The sequence below is a fragment of the Rhincodon typus genome, chromosome 9 (genome assembly GCF_021869965.1).
Source record: "Rhincodon typus isolate 14 chromosome 9, sRhiTyp1.1, whole genome shotgun sequence".
Taxonomy (NCBI): domain Eukaryota; kingdom Metazoa; phylum Chordata; class Chondrichthyes; order Orectolobiformes; family Rhincodontidae; genus Rhincodon; species Rhincodon typus.
Genome location: NC_063340.1, coordinates 35,495,189 through 35,509,719, shown reverse-complemented (window position 1 = coordinate 35,509,719; position 14,531 = coordinate 35,495,189).

Here is a 14,531-nt window from a genome sequence, read left to right as displayed (position 1 = left end):
GCATATGTTTACCAGTCATTTTGTAAGTTTCAAGCTACTCTTTCTGACTTGGTTTCTCATCATAGATATTGTTTCATTTGTTCTTGGCTTACTACTGAGTAGTGATGGATTTCGCCCCTTGTATTTGCTGTGGAACAAAGCCTCACTTTCAGTGGAGATAGAGCAGGTTATAAAACTACCTTTTCTGAGCGCCCTAATATTTGCTAGCTGGCCTATGACCTTCTCGAGCTCAAGTGATGAGGGCTCTTCACCTCACCCATAGATAACAGGATGCTGCAGGGGAGCTGCAAGCACAAACTGGGAAGAGTAAGGGAAATGGAATACAAAAGCAGAGCATTGGTGATACCATACTTGGAGTACTGTGCGCATTATTCAAGGAAGGATGTAAATGTGTTAGAGGCAGTTCAAAGAAAGTTCTAAGGAAAGGTCACCAGACCCAAAACATTAATTCTGATTTCTCTTCACAGATGCTGCCGGACCTGCTGAACCTTTTCAACAACATCTGTTTTGGTTTCTGATTTATAGCATCTGCAGCTTTTTCAGTTTTTATTTAGTATTTAACTCACTGCCACATCTCTTCTAGGCATGCCCACCTTGAAGACATTCTGTTCCTCTCTCCGGTGGACTTTCTCTTCCAATCCTTTCTCTTGTACTCCTTACCCCCTTCCCCAACCTCTCTTCTGCACATAAACCAACATTTTCCTTGCTACCATCAGTTCTGAGCAAGGGTTACTGGACCCAAAACGTTAACTCTGATTTCCCTTCACAGATGCTGCCAGACCTGCTGAGCTTTTCCAGCAACTTCTGTTTTTGTTCACTAGGCCAATATCTGGAATGGACGGTTGGTCCTGCGAGGAGGTTTGAACAGGCTAAGCTTGTATCTGCTGGAGTTTAGATGAGTAAAAGGCAACTTGATTAAAACATATAAGAACTCAGAGGTTAATTAACAGAAAACAAAGTTAACCAAGGAACTATTTACACTATGTACATGGAATGAAGCCCATGGCTTAGGAATTCTTTGTCTGTCAGTTACTTCTTCCCATGTTTAAATTTCCATTTAGGAGATTTTGCTTCAATAGATTACTATTTGTGATTGATTTAGCACCAAAGAGTTTTAATTGGACCTGTGTCCAATACTTTACAAGGTTTAGAAGGTATCAAATGTCACACGGATGCCATTGACACACAGCAAGGCGGTTGAGGAGTACGTCCAGTGAGGAGTTTTAAAACTGTCCTCATCAATCACTTACTCACAAGTGTGATTATCCACCTAGGAAATTCTGTGTCACTAGTCATGGGCTCTGTGTGTCCTTGCTTTGCTGAAGAGCCTAATCCTCCAGGCACATCTCCAACTGTACATTTGGCTAGTGTTTCCAGGAAATGAAAGTGTTCCTTGGTCTTGAGATAGTTGGAATTCCATTTTCCAGTTCCTTTTCCATACTTCTTCTTGCAGGTAGGTGTTCTCAAAGGATTGTGTCCCTTCATACAGGAGTTTCCACCAAGTCAGTTTCTTCTAAATGAGCATCTCTCACATGTTGACATCTATGTTGCATTTCTTGAGGGAAGCCTTCAGGGAGTCTTTGAAATGCTTCCTGCCTATAGGCTGAAGGAGTCATCTTCAAAGACCTAGTTGAATTTTCCAAGGAATCAGTTAACTTCTTGAGACACATTTTTAGCAGTGATGGTGTAATGGGAGATCCAGAGAAAGCAAAGGCTGTTAAGGAGTTTCTCAATCTGAAATCAGTTCATAACCTACATAGATTTCTAGAGATTGTAAAATTTTTGGCAAAAGCTTTGCCTCATATGACAACTATGATTGAATCCTTGAAGCAAATCCTCAAGAAGATGTTTGAACAAACATCAAGAGGATGTTTTCCAAAAGATCAGTGACATGTTGACATCCACAGAGGTTCTAGCTCACTACAATCAATCTTTTCCAATCAATAGAGCTCCTGATGCTTCAGGAATACTGTTCATTCAGAGACAACCAAATTACTGTTGGAAACTGATGTTATGCCTACAGGGCAATACCAGATATGGGGACACATTATGCAACAGAGATTTATATCTTTGGCCTAAAAGTGCTCAAAGAGACAAACCATAAACCATTCGTCTCCCTATTTGGCAAGAAAGGTTCAGTAAGGATGAATACAGAGACTTTAACTCTGACTTATGAGGTTTACGTATGCAAGAAGTAATGCTTGAGGGTAGTTTGACATTGGTGAGTGTGTTCTCCAGAACAATGGGCAACAAGCTCACAACACATACTGAGGAATTTATTTTTAAAATGGAGTCGTATACTCAGGCCACGGTGGTGCAATGGCTGAGAAGCTAAAAGAGGCAGGAATAGAAGAAGGACTGAAAATATAGAGCCATTTATAGCTATTGTGTTGAATGGTTGCCAAACCAAAGGCCAGTTAAGTTGACTATGAAGAAATATTTTGAGCATTGACAGTTTTTCATAATCGTAGGCAATGTTTGATATTTTTGACAAGACATAACAGGTTCATTTGGGGATTACCAAGTACAGAGTCAGAGTTTGGCCATGGGTGCAGTGACCAGGGATCTCAAGAGAGACTGAGAGTCCTAGCTGACTGTGAGGTTTGCACTATTCACAGGTCTGAGCATTGGGAGCTACTAATACCTGTCACTCTTCTACCAGACATAGGAAGTAGTGGGAACAGACCTATTTATGTTCAAGGGAAGAGCTTCCTTCATTGCTGTTTACTATTTTTCATTTTGATGTGATATAGTAAACTTCAGAACATTAATAACTGTTCAAAGATTGAAAGAAGCAGCAATAACTCTGTGAAAAATAAACTGTTTAGGGAAAAAATTATACAGGAGTTGAAAGCAATTAACTATTCGAGTAGAAGAAGGAGTCAAAGCTACATGAGCAAAACAGTTTTAACAACTGCTTGATAAATGGCTGCCTCATGCCACAAGGACAACTGACTGCCCTGCAGAAGAATTTAATGAATTAATCACAGGAAAGCTGGATCTACAAACAGATAGTCAATGCCAAATATAACAGAGAACAAGGAAGCTACTTCTGATAAGAAGGCAAGCTGCAGACTTGCAATAATTTGTATGAAAGAATCTAAAGGATCATTAATACTGTCACAACACAAGTTGGAAGGAAGGAAAATTGTATAAGTATTTAACTCCAGGATTCCTCAGGAGCAGAACATCTAAAAACAACACTGCACAAGGATCAAACTCTGGACATCACAGTTAGACGCTATTGGTTGGAATCATAATTAACTTGCACCATTAATCGGATAATAGCCAGGCTGATTTGTGAGGCTTAACTTGCTTACTTGAAGCATCTTATTTTAGTTGCTACATACAATAAAGTTTTAATTATTATTTCACTAATTGATTGTTTGTGACATTTCATATTACGTGGTCAAAATAAATGTAGTCTGTAGTGATTTACCCACAACAGTGAATGGGGTAAAAATAGTTATACATCACCATCAGAGCGCATTTTGGGTCTTACATGAAATATTTACTGCACATGGGATTCCTGATGTGGTCATGTCAGACAATGTTAATGAATCCTTCAGTCAGCTTGAAGCTAATTGTGGATTTGAACAGATACCCAGCTTGGTAAGATGCCCACAGTTGATTGGTAGAGCCTAGCAGGTGTCGAGACAGTCAAGTCACATTTGAAGAAACATACTGACTTCTATATAGTATTGTTAAATTACCAGTCCATCCTACTCCAATGCAGCTAATTACCATCAGAATTGCAGATGGACAGAACACTGAAGATTCAATTCTATCCAACTGAATAAGTTTAGATTAGTTGAGATCGCAGGGCTGTACCAATGTATGCAAAAAGGAATTGTCTTACTAGAACCAACTGGCCACTATAATAGATATCATTATGCACAGTAACTGATGAATTTGTGGCAAGGGCAACTGGCATGGATATAGACCCTCAAAAAAAAAACGGTTATCAAGCATCAGCAAAGCAGCAGCGATCATATCTTGTCCATCCAACAGAAGGTGTGTATGAAGGAACCATAGGAATCCCATCCATTGCAGACCAATTGTACTTGACTGAGGTGAACCCAAGTAAGGGCGTGATGATGAAAGGGACTTCCATACTCCACACCATCAAGATAAGCATCAACATCAACAGTCCTCAAGATAAAGACCTATCAATCTTGCTCATCTGAAAGGAATATTTTTTGGAAGAACAGTTAAACCCTGCTTGTTTTTGTAAAATCAGAGACTTGAGATGGTGTGGCGGGTGGGGGGCTAGGGGTTGTAAAGAATTATACACATGCATGCATAAATGTCAACAATGAGAAAAGAGCTTAGGGAGATGTTGTATAAGATTTTTGGTTGTGAAAGGATTAATGCTGAGGAATGCATTAAAGTCCACACAATATGATTATGTCATAAGGATTTGGATTGGAAGGATAGCTCTGGATCTCTAAGGACATAGACCTATCATCTAGATCTGTTCATGCAATAAACTAAATCTTGTCTAAGATATAAAATCTTTTCTCATTAGGCTACTAATGCCTTTCCTCTATCACCTTAGACAAGCAGACTATGTGGATTCCAACCTAAAGAGGATGATGGCCACAAATCTACCTTATGGCAATCACACATTTAGCTAGCTCATACAACATGATAAACAGTGGCGAGGTTCTAGCATTGAACACCTAGTAACACAGTGCAGTTTGTGTGTAAGGAGATCTACTCCAAGATGACCTCATACATCAGCTGCAATTGTTGTTATGATAGTGGTAAATACAGCCTATCTAATTTTAACTTCCATCATCAGATGGTTATACCTGAGACCTTTCATGAGCTAAAATGTTCTTTTTTAAGGAAGAAACATGACCTAAAATGACAGTGGTGCTCCCTGACTGAGCAAGCCTTGGAAGACCCATCTAGAGTAAATAAAGCCTTCAGCACTTAAATAATTACTTTTATTGAAAGACAACTAAACCAGGCAACTGAGCTAGTATGAAGAAATTTACATTTCCTGTTTAATTCATGAATGCCTGATAATTTCATACAGTTGTGGGATGACAGGCTGACTGATAGTTAGCCAGCTTGGAAAGTCAATGTAGCTAGACTCCAGCAAATACACTGAACTGTATTTCAACATTTGCTTTGCTCCTGCAGAGCAAAGAGAAGAAAAAATGAATTTGCGACAAAGAGAACTGGAACTCTCTCTTTCCCTTGTATCATCATTTCAGAACACAGCACCTGTTAAGAAAGGAAATTAGGAAAATAACCATTCACCGAGAACTCCAATATATCTTCAGATTTGGCAACTGCTGAGGATATAAATCAACCATTAAGCAAGTGCAGTCTCAGGATATCATCCTAATTCCCCAGGAACTCTAAGGACTGTGAAACAATGTAAGCTTTATTCTCCCTGTCTGCACCAGACATTCACTATTTTATATATTGCTTGTTATGTATGTGTGCTTGATTCATATTTCTGTAATTTTTTTTAGGCAAGTTGGTTATAAAATTTCTCTTTTTTCCAGTCAAGAAGACTTTGGTAATTAGATCCTTCATTTTCTAGTGAATTATGCTTTAATTGAAGGGTGATGTCTGTATGCTAAAAGTAATAGAAATATTTCTTGCGACCAACTGAGATTATAAAGAGGGGAGCTGATTTCCCCTCCTCACATGATCACAACAATACTGTCTCTTGCCTTTTATTTTGTAGATCTCATCAGCAGGGCAGGGTTCTAAAAGACTTTGGTAAAATTTTCAGAAGCTTCTCAGTCTCAATTGCTTCTTTCATGACAACATGTACAGCACTCTATAATTTGATGGCTCCACTTCCACAACTTCAAATCGAAGAATGGCATGAAACAGGACAGAGTTCTGGCCTCCTCTCTGATGTTCTATGATTCTATAATCTACTTTTCCATGCTCCTGATCTTCATTTACTATGAAGATATGTAAGGAGTTTGCTTGCAAACTAGATGAAATGGTAAGCTCTCCAATCTATCAAGACTGAAAATGAAGACAAAAACACACCACGACCTGATCAGAGAACTCCTCTCTGTTGACTGTGCTGTGCTAGCTGCCCAGTAGCAATTCGGCTACAAAGACTAGCTCTCCCAAGCCTTTAACATCAAGTGCGATCAAGGGAAACAGTGTTGTGCCTCCATCCCTGATTAGACTAAGTAACATCCCAATACAATTGGTTAGTCAATTCTGCTACCATAATTCCAAGGTGACGATCAGATGCAGAATTTGATACATGCATAGGAAAAGCAGCTACCACCTTACAAAATGTGCATAGGATAACATCAAGTTGATCCTTTGGGGCAAGCTGATAGTTTATGTCACTTGTGTTCTCAGTACCTTTTGTGCCCATGAATCATGGCTGACTTACAGTAACCCGGAAAAGAAGCTCAATAATTTCATCTTTATTGTCTGTAGTGCATTTTAGGCGTATCTTAGGAGGACAAAGTCATAAATGTGACAGTCCTCGCAAATATCCTGTCAGTAATCAAATGTAGTTGGCTTCAATGGACTGGGCATGTCTACTTAATGAGAGATATTCACATACCCAAGAAACTTGTGTATGGTGAGGTAGACAGTGTCAGATGACCAGTGGGACAACAAAGTCTCCATGTCAGAAACATTTGCAAGTGCCCGGAAAGTCCCTAAAGATTGAATATCAGAGCTGAGAGTTACTAACTGCGAAACAGGGAAATGGTGATGTCTCCTGTAGACTACCACAGCAGCAAATCGTAATTATACCTAGGGAACAGGCAATAGGCAACTGGTAACAGCAACTCCCAAAGACAACTGGCAGCTTCATGTGCTTGTGACAGAATTTGCCTCCTTTCAAGCCCTACAAATGTTGCTATCACCACCTCACCCTGAAAAATCAGACCCAAACCCCAAACCAGCTAGTTATTATTAGAACAGCCAGTTACCCTGCCCTCCCACTGCTGGTGGATAGCAATAACGTGCCTTCTCAGGTGGCATGTCAATGTGGCTCATGCCACAAAACTAAGTTGGGGCTCATTTTCACGGTAACAGAGCAGCAGAGGTGCAGCCATTCCACTAGCTTTGTGTCTGTTTTGGGCAGAAAGTGCAAGACAATGGTCATGGATGAAAGAGGCGATCCTCACTTGCTTAAACTGTGTAACCCTGTGCTCCTCACAAGGCCATTAAATATATGATATAATTACATTTTATATGATTCATTAAGATACCTTCGCTCTAATTAGTGAGTTTTTTTCTGAAGATTTAAGTATGTAATATTTTTACTCATTTCTAATTTGTCATCAGTTGCCCACAAGCTTTTGCTACTCTTTCACTTTACTTAGTTTAAAACTTATCTCTTTGCTTTCTGCTTTCAGTGATAAGTAAACGCCGCAGAGGTAAATCATCATTGAGTTTCACCTAGTCTTCTACTATAACTTTAGTGAAATGTCCATTTCTGTATATTAGTGGTTTCTCTGACAACTGCATGAAGAGTGAATAGGAGTAGCCTCAAGGAAACCCCTCTCCCACAAACTTCCTTCAACCTTCACAGTTACATGGCTAATATTTTGGAACTGTTTGGAGACAATGTTTTAATATGGAAGAACACACTGTATACAGAACCTTACCATGTCTCAAGGTATTACATAATCAATTACTTTTTTCTTTTGAGGCACAGAGAAAATTGCCACACTAACAATGAAAATAGGGGTTAACTGCCGAAAATGAATTCAACAGACAGTAAAAGGGGTGAAAATTGTTTCAGAGATAGTAGGAACTGCAGATGCTGGAGAATCTGAGATAACAAGGTATAGAGCTGGATGAACACAGCAGACCAAGCAGCATCAGAGGAGCAGGAAAGCTGACGTTTTGGGCCTAGACCAAGGAATTTGAATTCTATTTCTGAAGAAGGGTCTAGGCCCGGAACGTCAGCCTTCCTGCTCCTCTGATGCTGCTTGGACTGCTGTCTTCATCCAGCTCTACACCTTGTTATCTCAGTAAAACGGGTGATTAGTGTTGCAAGGATTATTGGCCAGCACAGTAAGACAACTGCCTGAGCTTCTTCAAACAGTGTTTTAGGTGCCTTTATATCCATCTGAACAACTTGATCAAGTCTTAGCTTAATATATCATTAAAAACAGCATCTCTAACAAATTATTCTCTTAAACCTTGATTATGGTCTGAAATCCTGGAGCAACACTTTGAACCAGAATATTTGATTCCCGGGGAGAGTGCTACCACTAAGCCAAACTGTCACTTGACAAATACCTACTGACAGATCATTAGAAACATCTATAGACATGTATTATTTAGAATAATATTGTGAGACAGTGGTAATAATCAAATATATTTGTAATTGGAAGCAGTCAGGTTCATTTTATATATTATATATATATTTGTTGCTAAAAGTTCAGCCCCATCTGTTTCTCTTTTTAAAATGTATTAAAATGAATATACTGATCCAGAAGTCTATTTTTTAAGAAATCTTGGTTATATTTTGAGACCCGAAACTCTTTTAGGGAATTACTGATGTCTGCTGTGTAAATTCAGTATTCGGTCATTAGGTTAAACAATTGCCTTTCGCTTTCAGGTGGAGAATTTTACAGACAGGAAGATATGCAATGCCCAGATGGCAAAACTAGCAAGTGAGATTAGTTGGTTTCCTCTTGTCTAGAGCCAGTATGAACTCAATGGGCCAAATGACTTCCTCTGTGCTGTAGCCATTTCTGTTATTCAATGATGGAGCTAAGCCATTTGACAGTGAAATTAGGAAGCTGTTTTTTCCACACAAAGTGTAGTGGAATTATAGGAGTTTTTCACTGAAAAGACTCTGAATCAATTCAATTTCTTCAGATTGAGATTGAGAGCTTTTTGTTAACTGCAAGTAGCTGTGAAACAAAGCAATGAAATTGAAGGGCACATCAGTCAGATCTAATTAAATGGCAGAAAAGGCTTGAGGGTTTGGGTTGTCTAACCTGTGTTTCAATTTCACAACTGGATTAAGCAATATTTCCTCTATTTTTCACCCTTTAGTTTTAGTGAAGTCCTCTGAGAAATGTGAAAGCAGTTATTACAAGGGTTGATTAGTCAATTTTCATCCATCAGTGATAAAGGGCTCTAAAGGGAGATAGGTTGCTATGAAAACTGTTGCTGAGCTCTTCGCAAGAGAATTGTAGACAAAACCTCAAACTCATTTACTGATATTGTTCTTCATTAAATACTGTATTATTACTTTGTTTTCATTGATCAGAGCCAGCTGCAATTTTATTTCGCTCTTTTTGTCAGATTTATTATCCATATTAATAACTTTCCCAGAAACCCAATGTGGACAAGCATTTCATTTCCTATTTGTGAGCCAACTACAGTTCCACGAGAGCACTTTTGCCTTTGAGTTGGAAGCATGGAGGAGGTTGTTTACAGTACTTGAGCATGAAAGGCAGGTTGATCCTAAGTAGTAATCAGAGAGTGCAGCGTGCGCTTTAGATGCGATATAAGCTGAATGCCCATCTTCATTATGTAAAATATCCTATCGCACTGACCAATATTTACTTCTCAATCAACAATGCACAAGCACATGATTGGACCATGATTACTTTACTTTTTTCAGGGAGTGTTTTAGCTGTTGCATTTCCTACATTACTACTGTGATGACACTTCCAAAGTATTTAATAGACTGTAACACACTTTGGAAAGTAGTAGAAAATAATATAAAGGTGCAGTTCAAGATGCATCAAAACAAGTCATTTAATTTTTTTTCATTTTTTAAAAATTAATTCATGGGATGTGCATTTCCTTGGTTAAGCCAGTGTTATTGTCCATCCCTAATTTCTCTTGAAAAAGTGATGGTGAGATGCCATCTGGTATTGCTGCTGTCCAGGTACACTAAAGTGACACTGAAGGAATGGCAATATATGTCCAAGTCAGAATGGTGAGTGGCTTGAGGGAAACTTATAGGTGGTAGTGCATGTAGCTGCTGCACTTGTCCTTTGTGATGATATTGGTTGTGAGTTGGGAAAGTGCTGTCTGAGGATCCATGGTGAATTTCTGAAGTTCACCTTGTTGATGGTATAGACAACTGCCACTGAGCATCTGTGGCGGAGGGAATGAATGTTTGTCAATTACGGTGTCAATCAAACAGGATGCTTTGTCCTGGATAGTGTCGATCTCCATGGGATATAGGCAGCTGTGGCAAGGCCAGCACTTCCTTTTCCCCACAGTCACCCTTAAAAATGTGGTGATGACCTGATTTCTGGAAACATTGCAGCCCATGTGCTGTAGGTACATCTACAGTGCTATCTGGTAGGAAATTCCAGGATTTTAACCCAGCCCCTACAAAGGAACAGTGATATATTTTCAGGTCAGGATGTATGCAATTTGGAAAGAAACCTGAAGGTGATGCTTTCCTCATGCATCTGCAACTGTTGCTCTTCTAAGTGATAGTTATGTTTTTAAAATGCATCTTATCTATGGCACATACAGCAGATACATAATGCCACTGAGGGAGAGAATGACTGATTCAGATAGTGGATGGGATGACAATAGAAGCATAAAATTTTCACCGCAGTATGCCATTCAGCCCTTTGAGTCTTCTCCACCATTCAATATGATCATGGCTGAACATCCAACTCAGTACTTCATTCCCACTTTCTCCCCATAACCCTTTGATCCTGTTAGCCCTAAGAACTATATCTAACTCCTTCTTGAAAACATTCCAGGTTTTGGCCTCAACCGCTTTCTGTGGCAGAGAATTCCACGGGCTCACCACTCTCTGGGTGAAGAAATCTTTCATCTCTGTCCTAAATGGCCTACTCTGTATCCTTAAACTATGAGTCATGGCTCTGGACTCCCCAGTTATCAGGAACATCCTTCTTGCATTTACCCTTTCTAGTCCTAGTAGAATTTCATAGGGTTCTATGAGATGCCCCTCATTTTTGTTAACTCCAGCGCGTATAATCCCAACCGATCCAATATCTCTTCATATGTCAGTCCTGCCATCCCAGGAATCAGTCTGGTAAATCTTTATTGCACTCTCTCCATAGTCAAAACATCTTTCCTCAGAAAAGAAGACCAGAACTGCACACAGTACTCCAGTAGTCTCACCAAGTCCCCGTACAGTTCAGTAAGACATCCCTGCTCCTGTACTCAAATCCTCTTGCCATGAAGACCAAAATACCATTTGCCTTCTTCACTGCCTGTTGCACTTGCATTATTATTTTTAGTGTCGGGTGTATAAGGACAAGGTCTTGTTGCACCTCACCCTTTCCCAATCGCTTACCCTTCAAATAATTTGCCTCCTTGTTTTATCAGGTACCAAGTGCATTTAATAGAAGAAATCCACCCATCCATAAACAAACATGCCAGGGTTTGTTTGCTGTGTTCCCTGAGACCCCACTGCTGCTGCACCTGTAGAGGTGGCTGAAACTAAAAAATTAAACTGTGTAATGAGGTTACATTGAAGGCATATTAAAAGCTATAAATAATCCAATGGAGGAAACCCATAATTGGTCATTATTGCCCACTTAAAGATCTCAATTGGTACTGGGGTTATAAAGCACTTCGTGGGCCTTCCTACTACAGATTCAATTGTATGGTGAAGGTGACAAAGCCCTCACCAGCCACTCTCCACTTGATTAAATGCCCTTGTCAAACTAGCCTCAGGATAGAGCATAAGATTCCACCCTTTGTGCCAGAACATGGGCAGGACCAGCAATGCATTCAACTTGACCACAGAAGAGCCTCTCAAGACCTAACAAGAATAGGTTTGAGATGACAGCAACACAAGAGCTGCTCACTCACACCCAGCAGACAGCATGCTTGCTTATCCCTGGTACTGAGGAAACATTTATGGGAAGTAGTGTAGTAGTTGCACAACACACAAGACATACATTGTTATGAGGGCCAAGAAAAAAGCAGCCACATGCATTCCAACAAAATTAGTTGGCCGCAGTAAAAGAACTCTGCGCTAATCTCCCTACTGTTAAACATATTTTAAATTGATGACTTGTCAATGAATCTCCAATTAGAGTAAACATCATGTTTATCGCATCAAAACTCTTCATAACAGTAAAGTACACCATTTAATCTGCTCTTTATCTTCTCTGTTCCAGTGAAGGTAGTCTCAGTAATTTAGGTCTTTTTATATCTCCAGTTCCTATTCCCTAGGAGTCCACTGGTTAATACACTTTATACTTCTTGAACACATTACCACGTCTTCAAATACAAATGTGGGTTTTTTTTGATTGGTATATTGCATTTGAATGGATTTTCTCTACACCAATAGCTAAGGGTCTTATGCAATGTCAATCATGCATGTGCTGCAAGCACATCATTAGCGTCCCTTACTTTTAATCTTTGCTGCAGGAATTAAAATCACAGAAGCAAAATGTTCTGAGAAGCTTTAGCTTCTGCTGATAAGAACCAGTGTTCAGTTGGTCTGGTGCAGATTCTACCTATTGTGGCTTGTGGCAAAGTCTGAGAGCATAAGTGCACATAATCTATTTCTGGCTTTTAATATGCCTTCGATGTAACCTCATTATATAGTTTAATTGTTAGTTATCAGATGGAATTGCTACTAAATTGATTCCTACAGACAAGCTGTCATTATTGCTATTCTGCCCTGTCCAGCACCAACAATTTGCACTGACATTTTAAAATATTAAAGTGTATGGAGGTGCTTCAAATGAGTAAAATAAAATTTGGCACTGAGCCCATAAAGTGATATTGCGCTATGACCAAAAGTTTGGTCAAAGACATGGGTTTTAAGGAACATGATGAAGAAGCATCCTGAAAGAAAGGTGCAGAATTCAAGGGAGTGAATTTGAGCATTTAGATCCTCAGCATCTGAAGGTGTATCTGCCAAAGATGGAGTGATTAAAATTGAGAATACACAACAGGTTAGAAAAGGAAGCAGCATGTATACCTGAGGGCTATAGAACTAGGGAGATTATAGAACTAGGGAGAAATGAGGCCGAAAAGTGATTTGATATTACAGATGTGAAGTCTAAAATCGAAGCATTACTGGATCAAGGGTTAGTTTAGGAGAGTGAGCACAGGATAAATGCAAGCACTGGGTAAAGATAGGACACCAGCCAGGAGTGCATTAGAGTAGTCACGTGTAGAGGGACAAAAAGATTGGATAATGATATTAGCATCAGATGACCCAAGGAAAGGACAGAGATGGGCAATGTTGTGTAAATGAAAGTAGGCGGTATTAGTGATTGCAGAGTCATATGGCCTAAAGCTCCTCTTGTTGTCAAGTGTGATAGGTAGCTGTCTGGATCACCTTCAGACATTTAGGAGGGAGAGAAATGGTTTCAGAAGCTCGAGAGAAAACTTGCAGCCTGCACTGCAAATAATAGCTTGTCCAAAATTTAGATGGAGGAAATTTCTGCTCATATTTGATGCAGGGAAGTAGACTGATAATGTAGAGGTAGTAATGGCGGGGGGAGGGTTGAGAGAGAGGTGGTGGTGAGGTGGAGTAGTAGTGTTTGTGATCAGTGTACATATAGAAACAAACGTGTGGAGCAGCATATACATGAGAAATAGCAGGGATTTGATGATAGATATTTGAGACGCCAGAAGTAAGAGTATGGTAAAGGGAAGAAAAGGAAGTTGCAATGTTGGCTACAATTATTTGGGAATGGAACCAGAGAGTGCAGTCCGACACAACTAGGTAGTTTAGAAGATGATGCCATGGCTAGCCACGTCAAAGGCTGCAGACATATTGACGGGGCTCCCACAGTCCAAAGATGTGCAGGTTAGGTGGATTGGCCATACTAAATTGCTCATAGTATCCGGGGATGTGTAGGTTATTTGGGCTAGCCATGGGAATTGCAGGGTTACAGGGGTAGGGTAGGGTGATAGTTCTGGATGGATTTCTCTTCAGATGGTTGGTGTGGAATTGATAGTCCGAACGGCCTGCTTCTACACTGTAGGGATTCTATTGAACGAAAGAACCAGGGTCAGAGCACAGAATGACTTTATAGGGACTTGGTTAACAAAGGTGGAGATGAGGATGTGGCTGATCAAATCAGTAGCCATAAAAAGATCCTTAGAGACAAAGGGTTTGAAAGTGCATTGTAATTAAATTGGGGGAAAGATTTTTGTTGATATAGGAAGGAGCGCAGTTGAGAGAGATTTGAGGTATATGGCAGAAAGCAGTGCAAGGAAGATTGATATGATGGAAATAAAAAGGCTACACCTGATGGGAACGTTATAGGGATGGACATGAATACGAATAGGGGAATTTATACTGAGTGAGAGATTAATGAAAAAAAGGAGGACAATGAACTTACCGGCAAAAGAACACTGTGAATTGAGATGCAGTTTGAAATCACCGAGGACAAAATAGCAGTCAGTGCAGAAGTTGAACAAAGAAAGTCATGAAATATCTTAGTGAGAAAATGAGCATGGTAGCTGGATGATTGATAGCAAATGGAGATTTTAAATAGAGATAGTAGGAACTGCCGATGCTGGAGAATCTGAGATAACAAGGTGTAGAGCTGGATGAACACAGCAGGCCAAGCAGCATCAGAAGAGCGGGA